General features: G+C 45.5%; 1 protein-coding gene across 2 annotated transcripts in view; it reads left to right on the top strand.

The window, feature by feature from the left end:
* The window catches only part of ASTN1 (astrotactin 1), a 356,098-nt gene that overhangs the window by 187,232 nt on the left and 143,148 nt on the right, over positions 1 to 25,718 (top strand). The window lies entirely within an intron of this gene.

Genomic DNA, 25,718 nt, shown 5'->3' with positions numbered 1-25,718 from the left:
TTGCCATTTCCTTCTCCAATGCATGAAAGTAAAAAGCGAAAGTGGTCGCTCAGTCGTGCCTGACTCTTAGTGACCCCATGGACTGCAGCCTACCAGGCTCCTCCATCCATGGGATTTTCCAGGCAAGAGTGCTGGAGTGGGGTGCCATTGCCTTCTCTGAGATTCCCCACTAGAGAACATAGTACTGGATTTCAGTGCTGAAGGATGGTGATGGAGCGATGATTTATGAGATGGGAAGAGACCAGCTGTGGAAAATGAACAGGTGTTTCTCCAAGGTTTTAAAAGCCATTGTCAGAACTAGACCTGTTCATCAGAGCACTCCTCTTACTGCCTGCTCAGGAGGCAACTAACATGCCACGGTGTCCCCTCAGATTAGTGCCTGTGTGTGCATGTGTGTGCACACACACATATACCCTCACATAGCCCACGCCATCTTAATAAGGCCTCTTCGTTGTCTCAGGTATGTACTGTTCTTTCTATTTCTACAACTGCCCGCTGCTCCTCACCCTCCCAGGACTGACTGCTTGGGGATTCTAAATGTGTACAAGAAACAAATGTCCCACACCAAAGCATCCGGTTTCCTTTTCAAGCCAGGAAGGAGGACGGTGTTTGTCATGGTTGGTCTCAGCCCCTCTGTCTTTTTCAGAAACGTCCTTGACAGAAGGTAATTTTATTTAGGTCTGTCTGAATGATGCCATCCTAAACATTTCCCTAGAGACCACTCACAGGAAAATGACCACAGCCCAGCGGGGAGGCTGCCTTTCCCTCTGGGTTCTAGGTATTAGCAGAGACCGACCTACACAGATTATTCAAAAGGATCCAAAATCTATTCTCCCCTCCAGACCCCCTAAAACTGAGCAGGAACATTCTCTCAGCTTTCTGACCATCAAAGAGCAAACGCGAAACCGTTGTAGGGCAGCGACTAGAATGCTGGGGGGTAGCTCTGATTCCCAGCCCAGGTCGTGGGCAGTGTTTGGCCTTCTCTGACCTGCCCGAGGTCTCATCAGAAGTGACTCAGATGGAGTCAGACAGCCCTGTGTGACACATGACATTTCCTGACTTTCTTTTGTCCATTTCTAGCTCATCATCTGGCTTTTACGTCCCCACCCCCATCCCTGTCTGTGTCAGCGATGCCCTATTCACCTTCCTCCAGCCACCCCCCACCCCAGACAAGATTTGCAGGCCAGCCTGCCGCTGCTCTTTTATCTGTGGGCGCCCTCCTCCCCTTCCCTGCAGCCCTGGCTTCATTGTCTGTGCCCAGCTCCTGTCACTGCCATGCCAGGCACAAATGTGATGACCCTCCCGTTAGCTCTCTTTTTATTCTTCTTTCTCTGTGTGTGTGTGACTCCTTCTAATTACCCTCACTTATTCCCTTCTTCCCAGCGAGGGTTTCTAGTGTTTTTATTTGGCCTTTTATTTCTCATTCTCCTTTTCTTTACCCCCTTGTGTTTTGTTTTTTTTTTTTCTTGCATCTCCTCCTCTTCCTCCAGGACTCAGTAGAAATGTGACTGTCCTTTCTCCCACCTGTTTCAACGACAAACAGGTCATCTTAGCTTTTCGGATGCAACCTAATGTTCCTAGTTCCTTCTCTCACCAGAAGCTCTGATGTAGCCTGATTCCAGCTGAAATGTTGCCCCTTAGAAGGAGAACTGACTCCTGCTGGTTTAGCAGGCAGGAACCGAATGAAAAGTGGGTCTCCTCCTACCAAGATGACCTCAGATGGGCTTAAGGGGATCAAGTCCCCCCTGTCGGCTCAGGGAACCCTGCATCTCATTCTTAGGGATTTTCTCAAGTGGCAGCATGTTTAATTTGACCCATTTTCATGGCACATGTGTGGTCAGTTGGCTAAGTACAGCCATATGCTTTGTGTGTTGCAGGTAGACAGCTGGCAGAAAGAGCAGCTAAGGGCTAAAACCTTGGCCCTGTGGGCCCAAGCAAAGCAAACCCTGAGACACCGGGAGGGATGGGGGCAGTGGGGCGGGGAGGGGACATCTGTCCTGATGCCTGCCTTTTTCTAATGTGCACAAAGGCACCTGAGGAGCTTGTACTCCCTTGGTGGTGATTGTCTTAGGTGATGCACTTTCTCCCCTCTTAGAGGCAACTTGAACCTTCTTAGTTAGTCGGGATGATACAAGAGCAAAATATGCCCTAATAATTGACTCTCTGATGCCAGTTCATAGAGCAGGTACTTAAGAATCATCTGGGGAGCTTATTTAAAATACTGACTTTCGATTGCTGCCCCATGAGATTTTAGTTTCATGGGTCTGAGCAAAGGCCCAGACTCTACATATGAAAAGCTCCCCCATAGCTTCTGCAGTCCAGCTAGACTTTAGAGCCCTTCCTGAGTAAGGTGTGGGGTCTCCACATCCCCGCATGCCCCAGGAAGACATCCTCTTACCCACACACCATCCCCACTGATGAAAATAATGGGCTTGTAAACTAGTGGCTTAGTGCATCTTAAAGGATTCTTGCATTTTACTGATTGGGAAATAGAGGGCCAGAGAGTTGAAGAAACTTGTTCAAGGTCACATAGCCAGTAGCCAAGCTTTATAGTGACAGGTGGGTACTGGAGATAAATCAGTCCAGTAAATACTGATTTCAAAGAGATCTCAGTGTGATGAGCACATGACATTCTGAAAGTCAGTCATCAGCAGTAGAAGAAAGGTGGGCATTCTGTGGTTCCCTCTTGCTTCTCTACATTCTCCCCAAGGCACCAAGGGGGCTCAGCTTCATCCCACCCTCCCCCACGTGACAAGCATCTGCAGCCCCACTACAGTACTGCCTGCCCCCTGGAGGAGGGTGAAACCTCCACAGTGCTCTTTCTGACTAGTCCAGTCACAGCACCTAGAGACTTATTTTAAACAGCGCTGGAGGCGGGAACACTCATATTTCCTCCGACATGACCACCAGGGTGAAAAAAAAAATCAACCTCAATTTACCCTCCCATCTGCTCAAGAATGGAAGATAAATTGTTTCAATTTTATAGAAATGAATGTTTTATGTCTGGCCCAGGCTTTCCAGATAGTGTCCTGAATTTATATATTCTACTGAATGCATGGATGTTTTCTACTAGGAATGCTCCCCGGACCTCTGGCTTCTTTGGGTTTTGCTCTAAGAATACTGGGTTTGAGAGTGCTGTCATTTTCCTGGGCTTTGGAGATCTTGGCTATTTATCTTTTTTTTCCTTTAAAATAAATAGAAAAAAATCCACTCGTTATCCCATGCTCAGAGAAAACCACTGTTAGCATTTTGGCATCTTTCTTCCCCATTTCTTTTTCTATGGATCAAAAGTTTTATTTCCCACTGCCCTTCCCTCAATTTTGAATGCATTTTGTTCACTTTCATTATTTGAGAATGAGCATGTATTATTTTTGTAACCACAAAATTTGGGGGAAATTTAAGAAGGAAGCTTTAAAAGTGTCATTGGGGTACATTATTTTTCTCAAAATGTTTTCTCTGGGGAAGTTATTCTTAATGTCTAACTGACAACCCTCAGTTTAAAACCTGGTTTTGGAGGAAGAAGAAAATGGCCTAGAGTCTAGTGTTCAGGTCAGATTCCTCTAAAGTACACATCGCTGTAAGTTTGTGATAACAAAGGGCTGGATGAACACCAAGAAGTGACCCTCAGATTCAGCACAGTCTTTAATGCAGTACAACTTCAATGTCACTGGAGATTTTCAGCAAGCCCTCAGATAATGCTGATTAATTGCTGCCATTTATTAAGTGTGTAATGGTGGGCTGTGTGTGTGTGTGTGTGTTTTTAATATCATCACTAATCTTGATTAAAATCCTCCAAACTGGTTAAGAGGTAAGCAGTTAGTAGTGTTTATTCCATTTACAATTTCTGTGAAAGCAATTTCAGTAAAAGTCATCTTAAGGTTTAGTCTGCCTAGATAAGTATTTATGAATTCTTGTTCAAACATTCACACTGCAATTTTTTGTCCCTAAGTTTTAACTTTATATAATTTCAGAAATTGGAGAGCAAGCATTTTGTCACTGCACATCATGGTTTTTACTTGATCTTTTTTGTTGTTCTTATAAAAGGAATGCATATAATTAGTGGAAAATCTAAAAAAAAAAAAGGAGAGAAAGGGAAAAAAAAAAAAACCTACAGAACAGTAAAAAGGAAGCAATCAAAGCCAACTGAAGTGGCATCTCCTAAAGGGAACACATTCTCAACTCTTTTGTTTGTTTAGGGATAATATTTGTTTAACAAAGATCACATTATATTGTCATATCTCTTGCTTTGTCTTATATAGTCACATATGCATTTATACACACACACACATATATATGTATATTTAATAAGAAAAGTACCTGTTTTTATGTGGGGCTCAGTAGTGTGGTGACCAGCGTCACAGTGGTGAACAGAATTGCCTGATGCCAACATGTAGGCCCTTCTCACTAAATCATGATACAGCTCAATGGTTGGGATAATCTTTTCCTTCCCTTGTACTCTCCTTCCCACCAAGTTTATTAACCTTTCCACACAGTTTTCCACACTGAAAGCATTATTGTTGGCTTGAGGAGAGATAGGCTGGAAACCAGGCTTTTCAGCAAGGTTGGCTTTTGGATTGAAGATCTTTGGATGGAGCAGAGTCCCCAGATTTCTGTTGCTGAGGACTGTGAAAGGAGGCCATGAGCAGCTGTACAATGCCCTGATGCCACGCTCACCGAATTAGCCCTGGAGGTGGAGGATTCCATGTGGCTGCCCAGACCACAGTGATTGGCACGGGCTTCCTCCAATCCTGATGTACAGCAGGGTCTCCCTTGCTCACAACCAAATGAGAAAGATGGCTTTGTTTATGTATGTGTTATTTATTGACGTATAGTTGATTTATATTAGTTTCAGGTGCATAACATAGTGGTTCAATATTTTTATAGATTACCCTCCATTCAGAGTTACTACAAAACACTGGCATACATCCCTATTTGTATAGTAGTTTGTACCTCTTAATCCCCTGTTCTCATATCACTCTTCCCCACTTTCCTCTCCCCACTGGTAACTAGTAGTTCTCTGTATCCGTGAGTCTGTCTCTGTCTTATTATATTGCTTCCATATGAGAAGGATAACTTTAAATGGAGTGGATGCCCACCATGGGTGGGACAGGAGCGTGTTTCATCCCGGGGGAAGCCTCTGTGGGGGGAAATCAGCATCAGTGCTGGACTTCCCTGGTGGTCCCATGGTTAAGAATCTGCCTGCCAGGGCAGGGGACACAGGTTCAATCCCTGTCCCAGAAGATCCCACAGGCCATGGAGCAACCAAGCCTGTGCACACAGTGACTGAGCCTGCACTCTAGGGCCAGTGCTCTGCACAAAAGGAGAAGCCTGGGCACCAAAACAAAGAGCAGCCCCTGCTCACCACAACAAGAGAAAGCCTGTGTGCAGCACAAAGACCCAGCACAACCAGAAACAGAGAAACTTAAGAAACAAAAGTGGTCAATGCCAGTGAGCCTTAGTGCTGAACATGCCTGGCATTTCCCACACTCCACCCTTCAGATGCAGTAGAAATAGTCATGATACTAATACGGTGACAATAACAGCTGACACTTAGATAGTTCTTGGGATCCACCTACCAGCCTTCTAAGTTCTTTTCATGTAACAACAAATTTATTTCTCATTTCAACACTTTGAGTAGAAACTCTTGTTGTCCCCCCTTTTACTGGTGAATCTATTGAATATTGCAGCAATATTCAAAGTCTATGGGCAAGAAAAGAGAATCTCAGTCCCAAAGGAGAACTTTTCTTGCCAAACCTCTCAAGGGCTACTGCTCTGAGAGTCTCAGAATGAAAGCAGGAGAGAAACTGCCATTCAAGCTTGAGGCTCTGGTGGCAGGGGATCCCTGTGAGTAGATGCCTTGATTAAAGCAATGACAAGGATACAATCTGTAGTTAAGCATCTCTTCCTGAATGATGTAGTGTCCCAGGGAGAGTGACAAGTCCCTCGAGGGGCCTAGCTGGAGGCCTAAACTGGGGGCTCGTAACTGCTGGGCCCAAGCACCTGTTACTGAGGAGCTTTGTGCTATGGCTCATGGAAAATTATCACTGTGGATTCAAGTCAAGATGGTCCATTATACCAGAGGTCATGGCATACTGTTCATCGTGGGCCTGCTGCAGCATTTCTTTTGCCCATTTACCGGCGCAAATGTGGGAGACAAAAGCACCAAGGCAAGTCCTTGCTATTGGTGAGGTTTCTAGCACCTCTGCACAGAGTGTCAGAAGCGAGGTCCTCACATCTGAAGGATGGGGCCATCCATTTTCTTCAGGCTACTGGCTCTAGAAAGAACATAGTCTGGGATATGTTCAGAGATTTTTCTTTCCAGATGTAGCCCTAAATATTGTCAACCAGAGTTCTCTTAACAGCCTTGGTCAGTCTCCTTGTAACCAGGAGCTGTGGACACCTCACCTCCAAGAGTAGTTTTGTTCACCTGCTCGTGTTTTTGTTTCCATGGGAGGCGGCAGAGCACAATGGGAAGAGCACGGGGTTGGAGTCAGACAGGCTTGAGATTCTACTAAAAGCGCTTTGTTGTTGGCTAGCTTCATAACTCTTTTGAGCCTCAATTTCCTTTTCGGTAAAAAGAATGTTGCACTCAATGTTACATAAAATATGTAAGCACTCAATAAGTGATGGCTTTAAGTATCCCACTGATGATGTTTTGCATTGGCCATTGCCTCATTTATGTTCTTTGAACTGCCTCCAAATGATGTGATCTTAACATCAATTTGGCAAGTGGGGTTGAGAATAATCCACCTCTAGAATGTAAATTCCACAAAGGTATAAATACAGTCTCTTGTCTTCATTGCACTGTCAGACCCTAACACGCTGCTTGGCACATAGATAATACTCAATAAACGTTTGTCAAATAAATAAAGACATGTGTTCATCTTTGGGCAAGATGTACACTGACCTCTTTTCTGAACCTAATTGGATCTTAAGACGCTCCCATGAGAGTGGTGACTCGCCTCCCTAATTTCAGGAAGTAGGAGTAAGAATCTCAGCTCTACAGATTCAGAGCCGGGAGCCCACCTCAAGGTCGTATCATCTCACCTGCCGCCTGGGATGGGAATCCCTCCTACAGCCTTTCTCACAGATGGCCACTTGAATACTATCAGTGACTGTGTTCTTGGAAAAGGCGGCTCATTTCATTGTTGTAAGGCAGATTCCTAGACAGTGCTCCTTTAGGCTGAGCCAAAATGTGTTTTCCTGTGACTTCCACCCATTTGGTCAGCTCTGTCCTTTGGAAACAATACAGAATATATTGATTTCCTTCTTCTATGCTGAGAGCTGCCAGCTTATATGTTGCCTTTGCGTGCATTAGAAAAATGTGCTTACCTATTACAGGGTGTAGGGTGGATGCCTGTGAACAAATAGGACCACCTTATATGGGCTGGCTACATGTTAATGTTTCTTTTTTTAGTATTTATTTATTTGGCGGCACCAGTTCTTAGTTGCAGCACATGGGATCTTCCATCATCATTGTTCAGTTCAGTTCAGTCACTCAGTGGTATCTGACTCTTTGCGACCCCATGAATCGCAGCACGCCAGGCCTCCCTGTCTATCACCAACTTCCGGAGTTCACTCAGACTCACATCCATCGAGTCCGTGATGCCATCCAGCCATCTCATCCTGGGTCATCCCCTTCTCCTCCTGCCCCCAGTCCCTCCCAGCATCAGAGTCTTTTCCAATGAGTCAACTCTTCGCATGAGGTGGCTAAAGTACTGAAGTTTCAGCTTTAGCATCATTCCTTCCAAAGAAATCCCAGGGCTGATCTCCTTCAGAATGGACTGGTTGGATCTCCTTGCAGTCCAAGGGACTCTCAAGAGTCTTCTCCAATACCACAGTTCAAAAGCATCAATTCTTCAGCGCTCAGCCTTCTTCACAGTCCAACTCTCACATCCATACATGACTACTGGAAAAACCATAGCCTTGACTAGACGAACCTTAGTCGGCAAAGTAATGTCTCTGCTTTTGAATATGCTATCTAGTTGGTCATAACTTTTCTTCCAAGGAGTAAGCGTCTTTTAATTTCATGGCTGCAGTCACCATCTGCAGTGATTTTGGAGCCCCAAAAAATAAAGTCTGACACTATTTCCACTGTTTCCCCATCTATTTCCCATGAAGTGATGGGACCGGATGCCATGATCTTTGTTTTCTGAATGTTGAGCTTTAAGCCAACTTTTTTACTCTCCTCTTTCACTTTCATCAAGGGGCTTTTTAGCTCTTCTTCACTTTCTGCCATAAGGGTGGTGTCATCTGCACATCTGAGGTGATTGATATTTCTCCCGGCAATCTTGATTCCAGCTTTTGTTTCTTCCAGTCCAGCGTTTCTCATGATGTACTCTGCATAGAAGTTAAATAAGCAGGGTGACAATATACAGCCTTGACGTACTCCTTTTCCTATTTGGAACCAGTCTGTTGTTCCATGTCCAGTTCTAACTGTTGCTTTCTGACCTGCATATAGGTTTCTCAAGAGGCACGTCAAGTGGTCTGGTATTCCCATCTCTTTTGGAATTTTCCACAATTTATTGTGATCTACACAGTCAAAGGCTTTGGCATAGTCAATAAAGCAGAAATAGATGTGTTTCTGGAACTCTCTTGCTTTTTCCATGACCCAGCAGATGCTGGCAATTTGATCTCTGGTTCCTCTGCCTTTTCTAAAACCAGCTTGAACATCAGGGAGTTCACGGTTCACGTGTTACTAAAGTCTGGCTTGGAGAATTTTGAGCATTACTTTACTAGCATGTGAGATGAGTGCAATTGTGCGGTAGTTTGAGCATTCTTTGGCATTGCCTTTTTTTGGAACTGGAATGAAAACTGGCCTTTTCCAGTCCTTGTAGCATGTGGGATATTTTAGTTGTGGTATACTGGATCTTTTGTTGTGACGTATGGGATCTAGTTCCCCAGCCAGGATCAAACCTCGGCCCCCTGCATGGGGAGCACGGAGTCTTAGCCACTAGACCACCAGAAAGAAAAGAAAGAAAGAAAGTGAAGTCGCTCAGTCGTGTCTGTCTCTTTGCGATCCCATGGACTGTAGTCTACCAGGCTTCTCTGTCCATGGGATTTTCCAGGCAAGTGTACTGGAGTGGGTTTCCATTTCCTTCTCCAGGGATCTTCCTGACCCAGGGATCGAACCCAGGTCTCCTGCATTGCAGACAGATGCTTTACCCTCTGAGCCACCAGGGAAGCCCAAGACCCCCAGAGAAGTCCCTGATGTTTCCAATAGTTGTGATAATCTCCCCCAAGTCTTCTCTTCTGAATATACCTAATCCCTTCAGCTGTTCTTTAGATCGCAATTTTCCTGAATCCCTTTAAGTCCCTACCAACTGCATTCTGCATCCCCCTAGTTTTTCATAATGCCTTTCAGAACACATTGCCCAGGACCAATCAAACCACCCTATAGAAAGTATCATGTCTATTTCTTCCCCTGCACTTTCTAGTAATGAATTTCAAGCCAGGTTTTGTGTTAGGCCCTTTAAGAGAAGAGCGTGGTGTTAGCTTATGTTTAGTTTATGGTCAACTAAAGATCTTTTTCACAGGGACCGCTGTCAAAAAGGGAAAGTACATTTAAGACTGAAGTCAATTTCCTTAACCTAAATTCAGGTCTTATATAAAACTCTATTAAATTTTTGCTTGTAGCCATTGAAATCCTTTGGATCTTGACTTTGTCATCCTGTGTATTAGCTATCTCTGCTATTTCATGTTATGTATGAATTTAATTAACATACCTTCGGTGACATTCTCCAGGTAACTGACAAAATTGTTAAAGAGAACACCACAAAGCTGTGTTCCCTTCAGAGACTTTCTTGCAGGTTGACCTTGACCCCTTACTCAAAACTTGTAGGTTACATTTGTTCCATCACACAGAAATTCATCAGCTGTATAATCATTCAACCTTCATATTCGCATCTAGTCCTTATAAAAGATTTTGTCAAGTGTCTGTCCCAGAATGAGTACTCAGTACATTTTCTAAGCCAGGGAATGAGCGCCATTCTGAAATCAGAGTAGCTGACTTCTGTGCCACTCTTTGAAATGCCGACCTGGAGGTGCCATCAGAAATGGTCATGAGCCTAGCTTGGGATTCCTCCTTGTTCATGAATCCAGTCTAGCCCTTAGGCATCTTGGCATTATTGATTTTTTTTATAATGATCTATCCTCTGTCTCCGAAGAGCCCAAGGCTGCTGCAGATTCCCTTGCACACACTCCATGTGGCTCTTAGATATCTGTTTCGCCAGACCATGCAAGTTTTATCTCACTCAGAATCTTGCTTCACAGGGAGTTCTAGTGATATGACCCTCAATGGGTTCCTACCTGACTGAGTGAAAGTAAAGATCCTATAAGAGCTATTATTTACTGAGAGTTTACATTGAATCGGACATATTTCTAAGAGCTTATAATAGATCTGAATCTTACCACAACTGTTTGAAGCTACCTTCTTTTTACAGATGGGGAGACTGAGGCAGAGAGAGGTTTACTAGCTTGCCCAAAGCTTAGACCATAGAGTGGCATAATTGGGATTCAAACCAAGGCAGTCTGTCTGGAGTCCGTGCATGTAACTCTCAGGGTGCTGCCTGACAAGGAAAGGATTTACTCTGTGAACAAGCAGGTCTGTGGGCAGTGAGTGCCCCCTTGACTTGTGTCTTGTCCCACCCGCCACACTCCCTTCTCTGAAGTATCCTGAGTCAGGACGCTAAGCTGACAGCAGGCACAGGGAGTGATCAGGATTGCCCTCCACCTTAGTTCTCAGTTCTCCACTTCTTGGGAATTGAGCTAATGTAGCCACCTTCTCTCCACTGTCAGCCACTTTTGGGTTTCTCCCAGGTCCCAGAAGCACTTGCTCTTTGAAAGCCCACAGAGATGTGGAGTTTAGCCCAAGGGAGTGAGCTACTTTCTGTGTCAATGTAGTACACATAGGGAGATACTCGCAGTGTTCCACCTGAACAAGCGGAGGGAGTCAGGGTGTCATGAGCTCCTTCCATGGGTCCAGCTCTCTTCCAGGTGTTTTATATGTATTAGCTCATTTAAATAATAATAGGAAATATTTACTGAGGGCTCTCTCCACGAAGGCATCATCTGTAGGTGCTTTGTGAGTGTTCACAGCATCCCTTCTTCACACCATGCAGATGGGAAAGTCACGGCACAGAGGGATACAGTCACTTGCTTGGAGCACACAGTAGAAGTGGAGGACAAGGGATGACTCCAGCAGTCTGGCTGCGAGTCTAGGCACTTGGTGGGATGTATGTGCATGAGTTTGGCCACCTCAGAGCAGGGGTCCCCAACCCCTGGGCCATGGACTGGAGCTAACTGGTCTGTGGCCTGTTAGGAACCTGGCCTCACAGCAGGATGTGCGCAGCAAGCAAGCAAGCGAAGCTTCATGTGTATTTACAGCCGCTCCGCATCACTCCCATTCCTGCCTGAGCTCCTCCCCCTGTCAGATCAGTGCGGGCATTAGATTCTCATAGGAGTGTGAACCCTCCTGTGAACTGTGCATGCAGGGCATCTAGGTTGTACACTGCTTATGAGAATCATCCTGAAACCATCCCCTGAACCTCCCCCCGACATCTTTGGAAAAACTGTCTTCCATGAAACCAGTCCCTGGTATCCAAACGTCTGGGGCATCCCTGCCATAGAGCCTCTCAGCCATAGATCCCTCCCAGCTCTCAAGCCTCCAGCATTTGTTTCCAGCCCAGCTGAACTGCTTGCTCTTGATCACGCTACGCTGTTACTGTATCTCCTGGCTACTTTTGCTCAGGACATCTCTTCTCCTGAGGTTCTCTCCCTCCAGTGCCCCTCCTCATTCCCGTTCTCCCAGGTCCAGTCCAAACTCTTGCTTCTTTGCAAAGCTTTCTCTGTTCTCCGGTTGAAAGCTAACCCTTCCTCCTTTGGGCTGCCTCAGCCCTGTAACTTTCTCTGGTCGTCATTGCCACACTGGGCCTTGTTTATACACCTAGGCTTGTCTTGACTCCTTGTAGACAATAAGAATTGTAGTACAAGGGATTACTTTTGAGTCTTATTCTCAAGTACACAGTGTTTCGCGTGTAATAGTTGGTCAGTAAAAATTAATTGTTGCTTGTGAGGCGAGCATGATAACCACTACACTACAGAAACTGGCTTGTTGCTTGTGAGATTCCAGGCATTAAGAGAAATGAACCAATAGAAAAGATATGTATGTTGGAGGCAGGAAGGGGATCATCTTAAGATGACTCACATCACTTCTCCTCAAGACTTCCTTTGTGCTGGACACCCTATTCTACCATCACAACAGTTCTATAAGTCCCAACCCATCAAGTGCTTAAATACATTAGTAGTTGAGCCCATAGAACATAATGGTCAAAACTATACAAGCAGGGGACTTCCATGGAAGTCCAGTGGCTAAGACTTTGTGCTTCCAGTGTAGGGGGTGTGGGTTTGATCCTTGGTCAGGGAACTAAGATCCCACATGCTGCACAGTGCAGCCAATAATAATAATAATAACTATACAAGTGGACCACCTGAGTCTCACTCCAGCCTTACCACTTACTGGCTTTCCCCACTTTTCTTGGGTAAATTGCTTAAGTTCTCTGTGCCTCAGCTTCCTCGCCTGTGAACCAAATATGATAATATACAGTACCTCATAGGGTCATTGTTGTTGTTCGGCTGCTAAGTCGTGACCGACTCTTTGTGACCCCACGGGCTACAGCATGCCAGGCCTCTGTGTCCTTCAGTCGTCTCCCAGAGCTTGCTCAAACGCATGTCCATCTGAGAGTTAAAGAGCAGAACTGTGGAGAGAAGAGTGTCTAGCTCATGGAGAGTTTTGGTGATGCCAGGTGGCAAGGGGATCAGACGGCCCTTCCTCCAAGAGTCGGAGGATCTCGTAGCAAGATCATAATACCTGCCAGGGAGTGGTTTTCAGAAGGGAGGTCCTGCTTCTGTTATTGAAAATCTTTCCATTTTGACCGCTGGCCAGGCTGGGTCTCTTTGTTTTGGTTTGAATTTCTCTTTCTCTCTGTCAGCATTAAAGCAACATGAAGACACACTCCTGCTCTTCAAAAGCATTGTCTCTCCCTTCCCCATATTGTTCTTCCCCCTGGGCAGAGGAGGGTGCTGTTGGGCACACCAGCCTAAACTCGGGTCTCTTGCCTAATTACGCTGCTGTTCACTTTTCCACGCAACCCCTCTCGTGGCAGGATGCCCTCTTTGAAGTCACTAGTCTTCGCAGCAGGAGGAGCTCATCATCAAAGACTCCGGTTCCCAGCACCCCATGCGGCGCCTTGCTCACCGGCGGACTGCAGATTGGGAGAGGGGAGTCTCTGAGCGCTTAGAGTCTGCCCTTCTGTCCTCTGGTCCTGAACTGAGATCCCTTTGAACTGAAGCCCAGGGAGAGGGCTGGTGATGCTATCGCAAACCCTCTCCCCATTCTTTCAGTTTTAGCCACTTTAGCAATTACACTTGCTAGGGCTGGGAAGATGGTATGTTGGACATAGTTAAGGCTTCAGTCTATAATCTAAGGCCCTAAGGAAAGGGGGTTGGGAAGGTAGCGAGAGTGGCTCTGAGGCTCTAGACACTCAGCACGTACTTGACAACAACTATGAGGAATCTGCTGAGGTTAAAATTCTGTGTGTGTGTGTGTGTGTGTGTGTGTGTGTGTGTGTGTGTGTGTGTGTGTGTAAGACAGAGAGCTAGAGCACTCCTGGACTTTGGCTGCAGAAACCTGGATTTGTGTCCTGGCCTTGCGTCTCACTCATCATTTACCTGTACAACCTCTTTATGTCTAACTTTCATTCTCAATCCCCTGGAAATTCAGTGACAATTGTGAAAGAAATATTGTTTAACAGAGCCACTCACTTAGACCCAGATCTTAGATTTCTGCATGAACCCCAGCCTGAGGTTTCAGCACTGAAGTCTGAGGGCCACCTGACCTGCTCTGTCTTTGGAAGGTCGGTAGGTGGAGCTCCATCATGGGATTCTTAAGAGGGGAGGTGTTTGAGTCCAGATCTCCAGGGCCTTACCCAGGACCACAGGATGCCCCTGGTGGACTCTGGCATCTCCTCTGCACCACTGTAGTGTTCATCCAGAGGCCCATCTCATACGTGTGCGTGCACACACACACACACACACAGTCTCACCTACACACTCTGCTCCTGCAGGCCAGCACTTCATCTCTCACCTGGACCACCATGATAGGCTCCCTGCCCTCTGACTTGGCCTCAAACCCTTCCCCTTCAGTCACCAGAAAGATCTGTCCAAGTGAGTTTTCACTTTACACTCCGCCTAAGGCTTGCCAACACAACCTATGGCCCTACAGAACAAACTTGGATCTTTCTAAGGTGCCTTACAGGCTCTTTCTGACCTGATTCATGCCAGCTCCTTCAGCCGCATTATCTGCAGTCATTCTCAGGAATTTAGATTACGAGGACATTGAGTCTGTTGTAGAGCTTGTGTGTACACCATGCTATATACCACATGCTGTCGGCAAAGTGATGTCTGAGCTTTTTAATAATCGGCTATATCCCAGTGCTGCTGCTGCTGCTGCTGCTGCTAAGTCGCTTCAGTCGTGTCCAACTCTGTGCAACCCCATAGACGGCTGCCCACCAGGCTCGCCCGTCCCTGGGATTCTCCAGGCAAGAACACTGGAGTGGGTTGCCATTTCCTTCTCCAATGCAGGAAAGTAAAAAGTGAAAGTGAAGTTGCTCAGTCGCAACCTCATAGACTGCAGCCCACCAGGCTCCTCCATCCATGGGATTTTCCAAGCAAGAGTACTGGAGTGGGGTGCCATTGCTTAAAATATAACAAAAGAACAGATAGCCCCCTCTGAGATATCTATCTGTTGCTCCCTAGTCTTCACAAAGGGACCCTCTTCTGTGATCCAGTGACTCCCAGGCACTATCTGCGCCATCGTTTTCACACCGTATCATGATCTGATAACCCTAATCATCTGTTCTTGTATCTGTCTCTGCCCCTACTATCCCAACTCACAAGTGCTCTAAGTTCAAGACTGTTTTATTCGTCTTTGTAGCCTTCCAACATTTTCTGCCACGTTCAGTATTAAGCACTGAATAAATGTTTGTTGAGTGAATAAGTGAATGGTTGCATGTGAAGTTATACATGCAAGTTCTAAGCAGACCTCTGCATGATTTTCTCATCAGTGTGTTTCTTGGTGCTTTGGTCTCTCCAGGAACAAAAGAAAAATTGGTTTAGTTATAGTTAATGTTTAGAATAGTGTTCATTTCTGAGTTAACTCATCTATCTACCCAGTGTCACTTAAATAGGGTACATCCATCATTTGTTCATTTGAAAAACATTTACCAGTGAGCTTCCATGTCTCAGAGATCGTGTTAAGTGACTGGAAAAAAAAAGAGATTAATAATAATAGTCAACAATCATGTAGGGCTTATTATATGCTAGTCACTGTTCAAAACACTTAATGTTAACTCATTTAATCCTCACAGCTTTTGAAGTAGGTACTATTACTATACGCCCATATTTTTCAGTTGAAGAAACTGAAAAATGTGGCCTGCCCTAGCCTGAGCACCCTAAAAACAAAGCATGTGTTTGTTTCTTAGGGTGCTCATGATAGGGCTTCCCTGGGGACTCAGTGGTAAAGAATCCACTCACCAATGCAGGAGACACTGGTTCAATCCCTGGGTTGGGAAGATCCCCCAGAAAAACAAATGGCAACCTACTCCAGCATTCTGGCCTGGGAAATCTCATGGACAGGGTGGCCTGACAGGCTACAGTGCAGAGGGCTGTAAAAGAGCCGTACGTGACTTAGTGGCTAAACAGCAACAGCAGAACCTCAGGGGAGCAAGAGGGAGGGGTAAAGATAATTGAAGCAGAGAGAGAAAAAGAAATGCAATGTAGTGCACGGGTAAGCTGGCCACAGGTTTAGAAGAAGCCAGCTCTTGGACACACAGTATGTAGCACTGATACGCCTTATGGAACTCTCTAACTCTGAACTGGCTTCCCAGGTGGCGCTAGTGGTAAAGAACCTGACTGCCAGTGCAGACACGTAAGAGATGTGGGTTTGATCCTTGGATCGGAAAGATTGCTTGGAGGAGAGCACACCAACCTACTCTAGGGTTCATGTCTGGAGAATCCTGTGGACAGAGGAGCCTGGTAAGCTACAGTCTATAGGGTCACACAGAGTCGGACACGACTGAAGCGACTTAGCATGCACACAAATACCTCTAAACAGTCCATAGTGGCAGAGAAGAGGCAGGAATGGAGAAGGATTAGAAGAATTTGTCTACTGGTTCTTTTCAATCTGCTAGTCTTTATGGGTAGGGATGTTAACTTCAACATCCATAATATTAGAATGTATGGAACCTATGCTACCACTGCCTACACACACACACACACACACACACACACACACACACACTCACACACTCACACACTCACACACACACACACAGACATTGTTACCACCCAGGTGAGGCTCTGATAGAGGCAGCCTCAAGCGAGAAAATGAGTCTCCATCAAAATTATGATGAGCATTTACGTTCAGCATAGAACAGTGCATATTGTGCAGGAAGCATAAACTGCAGGAGATTTAAATATAGGAAACTTGGAGGCTGACTGTATACAGAGTCTGTTGAATGAATGAATGAATGAATGAGTTGAGATGAATAAAAGCATGAGAAGGAAGCATCCTGACAAAAGATTTAGAGAGTTCCAACGGAAGAAAATAGAGCCGTCCTGAAATACCCCGACTGATAACCAGAGCATTAGGACACAAGTGGGATGGTGGCTGTCACTAACCATCCGTCAGGCTAACAGGGCCCCCACTGACCCAGGTTAGGCCTCGGTGTGTGTTGATGAGATGGGTGCAGCCAGATTTTATAGTAGGTGATGTTCTCAGAAGAGAGTGTTCCTGGGAGAGTTACTAGCTTCTTTATGATTTTTTTTTTCTTTAAAGTTTGATTTATTTAGGGGGGATGGGAGGGTTAAGGATACCTATTATCCTGCCTCTATTTACCTCCAATTCCTGTTCCATAAAGTCTTCCCAGAACACTCTTGTTTGTGTTCTCCCTGCTTTAGTAGATTTAAAAGATTCTTACTTGAGATTCCATAGCACCCGCAGATAGCCGAAAGTGAAAGTGAAAGTCACTCAGTCACGTCTCTTTGCGACCCCATGGGCTATACAGTCCATTGAATTCTCCAGGCTGCAATACTGGAGTGGGTAGCCTTTCCCTTCTCCAGGGTATCTTCCCAACCTGGGGACCGAACCCAGGTCTCCTGCATTGCAGGCGGATTCTTTACCAGCTGAGCCACAAGGAAAGCCCAAGAATACTAGAGTGGGTAGCCTATCCCTTCTCCAGGGGATCTTCCCCACCTAGGAATCAAACCAGGGTCTCCTGCATTGCAAGTGGATTCTTTACTAACTGAGCTATGAGGGAAACCCATGCAGATAGCCGAGTAAGAGCCCGATTCAGTACAATGCTTGGTCTGGCTTCCCACTGGACTGTACAAGCAGGGGAAACTCCTTAAGGACAGAGCCTGTCCCTTTTTATCTTTCCTTGTCGGTTTTTGTGTTTGTATCACCAGGCCCTCTATTAGTCGTACAGTAGATGCTCAAAAGACATTAAATCAATAATGGAATCAATGAACAAATATCTCCAGGTGGTTGATAGTTCCCCTATAGTCACTTTCTGAGAGGGGAGGCTAGCAGGAATTTTTTCTTACCTGTTTAAGTGTCTCTCTCCTCCTGTATCCATCCCCAAAGTAATACCCAATGAGAGGGACTGCAACAAAGATCATCTTAGCAGTGATGTCTGGTCTCATTGGAAAGAGAAGGGAGACATGAGTTTCTTTCACTATTTCACTCTAGACAGTTGAGGAAGATCCTTTCTCATCTAGCCTTTTCATTTCAGGAACCACTGGGCCCAACTCAGTGTCCTTAATGAGTTTGGAAGTAGAATTCTTACTCTCCAAGGTCATCTTTGTAACTCTCTTTCACAGTGTTCAAAGTATCCAATATAATATGTGTTTTTTCTTAAATGCAGTGTTCAACTCAGGAGTTCATGTCTCTCATTTTCTCCCAGCTCCTCTGGACCCTGTATTTAACACATGGGGAAGCAATGAATCTGAATGAGATTAACTTCAATTCACGTTTCTAGATCCAGTTTAGATGCTAAGGGAATGTTCCAGTTGGTAGCAGAATAACTGCCATTTGTTGGGTCACTGCTCTGTACTTATCATAACCTCACTTACACTTAACTTTCCTGATGCCTCGACTACACCCTTACAATACAATATTGTAGAGTAATTAACCTCCAATTAAAATAAATAAATTTATATTTTAAAAAAAGATTTGGGACACCACAGCTGTCTTACAGGGGAACTGGAAGATATTTTAAATTATCAAGGGAAACATGGGCATATCTGACAGAGACCACACAAGGTACTTTCAATTTTTGAAAGTATTGTTTTTTTTCAAATGACTGCTAAGTTGTTAGAATGTGAACACCTTATTAAGTTGTTTGGACTAGACTACTTAATAAATAAAGCTAGTAGAATTTCTTTAGGTGTAGGGGAGTCACTTTGAGCGCTATGGGTTGGGAAAGTTTGGGAACTTCTGTTTATTTCATACAGTAAGATCCCCAATCAGGTTGGCAATATTTTCTCAAGTTTACCTCTGAGAACACTAAGGGTCAGAAGAATCAAGTAAATTACTACAAGGTCAAGTGGCTTACAAGTAAACAGTGGAGCAAGATTCTAAAGCCTGTGTGTATGTTAGTCGCTCAGTCGTGTCTGACTCTCTGCAACTCCATGGATTACAGTCTACCAGGCTCCTCTGTCCATGGAATACTCCAAGCAAGAATCCTGGAGTGGGTTGCCATACCCTTCTTTAGGGGATCTTCCTGACCCAGGGATCGAACCCAGGTCTCACGCATTGCAGGTGGATTCTTTACCGTCTGAGCCACCAGGGAAGGCCAGTGTCTCCACAAAGTTGTCTACTACAGAGTTAATAAAGATTAAATCTCTTAGGCTGTCAGCTAAAACAGGCTTTGACAGGAATCCAGCTCAACTCGCAATCTGGCCCAATCATACGACGAATTAGTAATAGAATTTACTCTGGGGATCCAGTCTCCTGACTCTCACTTCTGCATTATTTCCTCTCTCTGGCTGGCTTTGGGCAACCACCGGTTACTGTTCCTTTACTACCTAAAGCACGGAGAAATGAAGGACTTTGGGGGAACAACCCTGAGATTCATGATGGCAGAGGAGGGTTTGGTTTACATGGAAACTGGAAAAGAAGGGTCATGTAATGTATAACTTGGGTGAAGCAAACGTCAGTGGGGTGCGGCATCATCTATTAATGTCTAAGCAATATAAATGTCACAAGAAACGGCAGAGAAGTTATTCAGGGTAGAAAACTAGGAAATGGGTGAGAAAGAGAGAGGAAAATGTAGGTTGAAGATATGCTGATATTTATTAGCCAGTGTGGAGAGGGGGGAGTGGAAGATTCCGTTGCCGGATTTATATAAACACTGTGGAAAATGCCTGAGAGGATGATCACACTAACCCCTGGGAATCACCTGGACAGTCTTTCCTGTTGGCAACTTCTATGCTCCTTTAGCAGCTGTAGTTTTTCTTGTGCCCCCCATTGTGTTCTTTGCCCTTTCTGTATTGCCCTTCCTGTTCATTTCCCAGCAATTCAGGTACTTCTTTCCATACTTTTTTTTCCCCTTTTACTTCTGTCTGCGCCCTCATCCTCAGAGTCGCTTTTGATGTTCTTTTTCTCTCCTCTGGTTATCCTCCCGCTGCACATCTTCCTCCTCCTCTTTCTCTGGTCCCTGGCACATGCCAGGTTTCTGGGCCATTGCTCTTCCCCTCTCTTCTTCCCAAGGAGGAGATGAAATTTGCCCCTCTGACAAAGGGAACAAAAGCTGAAAGTCCCTGCCAAAGTTACAAGGACAGCATTTTCTCTTTTCAGGGAGTTTTAATTTTAAAAGGAAAAAAAAGAAAATCGCAGCCTCTTCTCCCTCCCTGCACTGCGCCTTCTCCGCTTTCTGGGCTGCGAGCATCAGTTGAGGGACAGCCAGATAAAAAGCCCCTCCTTGGTTCAGATCATCTCTGCTTCTGTTCCTTACCAGCCTCAGCCCCGCTTTATTGCTTTTTTTTTTTTTTGGAAATCCAGGCAGAAAACGTTAGTATTAGCATTTTTAATAAAGAAGCTGGAGGAGAGAGAAAGGCAACTCAAGAAAGCTGAAGGAGGGGCTGAAGCCCAAATCCACTGACAGTTAAAACTCCCTTTTTGGACTCAGAGAGAGCTCAGGATGGGGGCAGCAGAAGGCGGACAAGAGAAGTACTAGTTTTAGGAGAAGCATTCAGGCTGATATAATTGGAGCTTTGAGCACAAGCAGACACAGTTGGGAGGTGGGAAATTGCTGTGCTGGATTGAGTTTGGCTCAACTTGATACCGAGGCCCGGCATTGTGAAATGTTTTCTAATTTAGCCCATTTCCTCTGTCTTCCTGGAATGAGCCATTATTTCTCCATTACCGGCAAAAATCATGGTCCTGGCTAATTCCTTCTCTCCTTTTCTCTTCTTCCTGCTCTCCCTGCGCTCCGTAGGAAGGAAGAAGGAATAAACTGGAGGGAGGGGGCCACCTGTATATTCTTGATTTAGAAAGAAAGTGAGCCACGGAGACTCAGAGTGGCTGACATCATCCTTCCCTATTTTACTTGTCTAGAGATAGGAATGCAAACGTTTAATGGAGTTGCTAGGTTTATGTTTTGTGTGCGAGGCCACCGTACCTCTGCAGGATGAGGCTTAATTGGCTCTTTTCCCACCATTGAAAAGAGGAAAAATATCTCCTTGCAGAGGTTAGTGTTCTCTAAAGAAAGTGGCAGTGATTAGATCTAATGCCTTTGACAGCTGGATAAAAAGTTGCTAAATAAGAATAAATTGAATGCCTAAACCTGGAGTCAATCAGAAGGTAACATGAATCCCAAAGATCAAAATGAACCTTTTTGTCAAAGAATTCTTTCCCTATTCACACTTAAAACTCTATGTGAGTAAAACAGTGGCAAATCTACTTTACTTCTCCAAATCCAATTCTGCCAAGGGCCAAGGCAGAGTCAAACTCGGGAGAATACCCCTTCTCACCCCTGAGTTTGAGCATATTAAGTGCTGAAGACCTCTCTGTTGGTGTAACGTCAACCCAGATAATTGTCCACACAGCAGACATTTAGAAGTGATGCTAATCCCATTGTTCAGAGCCTTGCAGTTTTAATAAAACAGTGACTATCCCAGCCAATGCTCCTTATCCATGAAATCAGTCATTTTAGCCTCATCTGAACAAACAAATAAATGTGTAAGTTTGTGTAGACACTGAGGTGCATCTGGGCTCCACATCCTAATGCTGCGTTTTGATTTCCTTCTTCAGATTTTTCCTCTTGGCCCTTTACTCAGAGCTGTGACCTGGTACTAGGTGCCAGGCACATAAATATACATACATGTCAGTATCAACTGCAACTCTGAAAAATTTGCAAAATCTTTCAACCAGAATATCTTTGAAGAGCACAGAGAGGCAAATGGGATTGTGTCTCTTAGGTTCCTTCAAGGAGTAAATGCTGCCTCCCAGCTTTATAGCCATGAGAAGAACTAGCGTCAGTTGGAGACTCTTAAAAACATTGAGGTTTGGATAGAATGTAGATTTATACCCAGAGCCAAGTTATTTTGAAGGAGTCGGGAATTAATTTGGAAATTGCTTTCTCACTATACCTAGGGAGGAAAGTTCATTTTCTTGTATGTATTAATTTGCAAATAACCTGAAGGGATGCCTTGGCCTTCAGCTTTCACCACACTGAAACTGTTCTGGACAAAGATTAAACATTGAAGCATCTGAAGGGGAAGCTGAAACCTCCAGGAAGAGGTTTTGGCAGGGTCTTTGTTTCCCTTCTCTTACCAGCTTGTTTTTTCCCCTGGATCATCCCCCTTCTCCCACTGTCTCAAACATGATCTATGTGCTTGTTTTCCAAATCTGGCTCTTTAGCTTGAGTCTCTTCTCTTGGTTTCAGACCTCCATTTCCAACTGTTTTCTGGACATTTTCTTATGGGTGTCCTACAAGTATCTCAAATTCACTTGTCCAGAATTGAACGCGAAACCCACTCCCACCCTGATACCCAGTTCCAACTCCCACACTTTTGGGTCTGTGTAAATAGAATCAATCACTCAGTCTCCCAGATGAGAAACTTGGGGGCCATTCTCCCCCTAAGTCCCCCGCAGTTCTCTCTCCTCTCTCCCGTTCACGCACACCTGGTTAGCCACCAGATCCTTTTTGCTCTTCTCAGAAATGCCTCTCAAACCCAGCGGTTCCTCTCTATTCCCAAAGCTGTTGCCTTACTCTAGGACAATCCATTGCCTTCAACTTTCCTAAACATCTTGCTCGTTGCTTTCAGTGCCATTAGGCTCACCTACTGAAAGGGAGAGAGAAAGAGAAGAAAGACCTAAGGAATCAGAGGATATGCGTGGTGGGGAAGTGACTATGAGCCGAGTCAAGGGAAGGAGGAGGGAAAGCTTGTGGCTTGTTCAGGAAACGGTGGGTATGGTGGGGCTGCAGGCCTGATGGGAGAGGCACAAAGGATAAGGGGGAAAGAGAGGCACTGGCCGGAAGGCTTTAGATTCCCGACAAGGAGTCTGGGCTTTACCTGTAGGAAATGGGAAGCTGGTAGAGTATATTTTGAACAAGGGAGGAAGTGATGAACATGATGTTTAAAGAAGACACAGGAGGCATTAGCTCAGGGACCTGCAAACTACTGCCATCGAGCCAAAGCCGGTCTGCCATCTGTTTTCGTAACTGAAGTTTCTTTGGAACACAGTGGCGCTCATTTGTGTGTGTATTGTGCACGGCTGCCTTCTCGCCGCAAAGGCCGAGTTGGGCAGTTGCAGTACAGACCACTGGACCGTGCGGCTGCAAAGCCAAATGTATTCATTCACTCTCTGGCCCCCCACGGGAAAAGTCTGATGTCTCCTGCAGTAAATCAGGGTTTCTCAACCTCGACATTATCTACATTCCTTGTTGCAGGGGGCTGTCCTGTGGGTTGCAAGATGTTTAAGAATGTCCTTGACCCTAACCTTAACCTCCACCCACTCCATAAATGTAGCACCCCAACCCCTTAGATGTGACAATCAAAAATGTCTCCAAACATTGCCTGATCAGGAGAGGAGTAAAAATCTTCCCCCATTAGATTATAGTGAAGCCAGCAGTATGGGAGACAATTTAATGGGTAGTTACACCAGATAAGGATGATTTTAATAGTGACAGCAAACTGTTACATTGTATGTAGTATGTGCCTGCCACTAAAGATACATTGTATGTATGAATTAATTTAATCTTTTCAAGAGCCCTATGAATTGGGTTCTATTTTGTCATTAGTCTCTTGTAAGGCGATATGGAGAAGGCAATGGCACCCCACTCCAGCACTCTTGCCTGGAAAATGCCATGGACAGAGGAGCCTGGTGGGCTGCAGTCCATGGGGTCGCTAAGAGTCAGACACGACTGAGCGACTTCACTTTTCACTTTCATGCCTTGGAGAAGGAAATGGCAAACCACTCCAGTGTTCTTGCCTGGAGAGTCCCAGGGACAGGGGAGCCTGGTGGGCTGCCATCTACGGGGTCGCATAGAGTCGGACACGACTGAAGCAACTTAGATAGTTACTATCATTGTTTTACCTACAAGGAAATGAGGTCGGAGTAAAGTGCTTTTCTCAAGGTCACCCAGCTAATGGGGTCGTGAAGAGTCAGTCACGACTGAGCGACTTCACTTTCACTTTTCACTTTCATGCATTGAAGAAGGAAATGGCAACCCACTCCAGTGTTCTTGCCTGGAGAATCCCAGGGACAGAGGAGCCTGGTGGGCTGCCATCTATGGGGTCACACGAGTCAGACATGACTGAAGTGACTTAGCAACAGCAGCAGTAGGTTTTGAACTCAGGTTGTCTGGCTCCTGAATTCACATTCTTAACCATGAGACTAGTGAGACATGAAAAATAAATCTATTTTGATAGCTTAATGGACATGGAAGTGGTTAGAAAATAGGCAATTGAACTGGTTCCTTCCCCTCACTTCTAAGCTATTTTTACTTCACTCTAACCATGAGCAGTGGAACAGTCTCTTCAGGTATCACTGCACTTTTAAGCCGTAGCCCCCAGCTACCCTTTTCCTCCCCACTCCCTGCCCCTCACTCATAGAAATGTCCGAGTCAGGCATGAGACCACAAGGCTTGAACTGTAAAGATGGTCACGGTTGCCTTTGTTTGGGTGTGAATATTCTTTATGATTCTACCACATTTTTATTTAAATTTTTTTAATTTATTAGCATATAACTGCTTTACAATGTTGCGTTAGTTTCTGTTACACAACAAAGTGAATCATTTATAAGTATACACATATCCCTTCCCTCTTGAGACTCCCTCCCACCTCCCTCCATCCCACCCCTCTAGGTCATCACAGAGCACATGTTTTTAGAGTAGCGAATTCATATTCACTCTTATAAAGCGATTACAACCCCTTTCCTGTGGTTCGGCACTGTCTTTAACTTTATTTCTTGTTTGTACCTGGCAACTGTCCTGTCACCTTCTTGGTTATCCTGCAAATGGAGAGTGCAAACGCTGGGAAGACAAATGGGCAGACGATGAGTCTGGGAAAATGAAATCAGCTGGAAGGCATGTATAAAAGGAGATAGTCCTTCTAGGGACAGAAGAGCAAGTCTGAGCATCAGCTTCAGAGGCAGTGCTGGGAGCCAGCGCTGGAATTTGCCATCCAATATACTCTGCCTACAGGCTCCTGAGTGTATCAGAAAGTCCACATGAATGTTGGGGTCATCCACCTCTGTCGTGAGAAGAGAAAATGCCTGTCTCCCTCAGGCATGGCAGACCCACTTTTATTCAGAAGATGGCCCGCATGGAAAGAAAATTACTCCGTGTGTGTGTGTGTGTGTGTGTGTGTGTGTGTGTGTTGGAGAGAGAATGGCAATAAAACAGCTGGGTCTCAAGGTAAGAGTGTGGGAGCCGAGTCACTCAGCTAATGGAGGACAGGGCTGAATACTGTTCCCCAAGGGGGATGGTTGGGTGGATGAGTGGTCAGCCCCTGTCCAGGTAGAGGGTTTCTTGGCCCCTGGGACTTTGGGCAGGGGGGTGAAGTGAACAGAAGAAGCTAACACTCACAAGCTGCTTCCTTGGCTTTGAGCTGGTCCTAGAGGGCTGCTGGGTGTCAACAAGCAGGGAAGGGCAATAATGAAAGCAGGATGCTGCCTTCCTGATGGCCTAAGGGTTTCTCATCCTCCCCATCCAGCCCAGACTCCCTGGTGGATCAGCTCCAGTTCTTTAATAACTGCCAGGGTGTATCAGGGGTGTGGTGACAGTCAAGAGCACGGAGCTCACAGCAGAAGGAAGAGGCTGCAATGACCTTGGGAACTAGGAGTTGGGGGAAAGACGATGGAGTGTGTGGAGAGAAGCAGGAGGAAGTGGGTGTAGCCACAGGCAGAGCAGTGCTACAGGCAGCAGGCACAGAACAGTGGGGAGAGAAGACAGGATTCTGGGAGATGATGCAGAGTAGGCTCTGGGTCTTCCATTCTGAGACATCCTGGCCCCTTGAAGGGGAAAGTGAGAGAGGGCCTGTTGTGTACACAGAACAGGGGATTTCCCTAGGCTGGACAGAGGTTCAGAGCACAGAAGTCCCTCAACTTGAAGCAAAGGTGAGAACTAACAGAAGGCGAGGGCACAGTTTATTTC

This window comes from Capricornis sumatraensis, chromosome 14, assembly GCF_032405125.1.
Source record: "Capricornis sumatraensis isolate serow.1 chromosome 14, serow.2, whole genome shotgun sequence".
Classification (NCBI taxonomy): domain Eukaryota; kingdom Metazoa; phylum Chordata; class Mammalia; order Artiodactyla; family Bovidae; genus Capricornis; species Capricornis sumatraensis.
The sequence above is the reverse complement of the archived record's forward strand: the minus strand, read 5'-3'. Positions and strand labels throughout refer to the sequence as shown.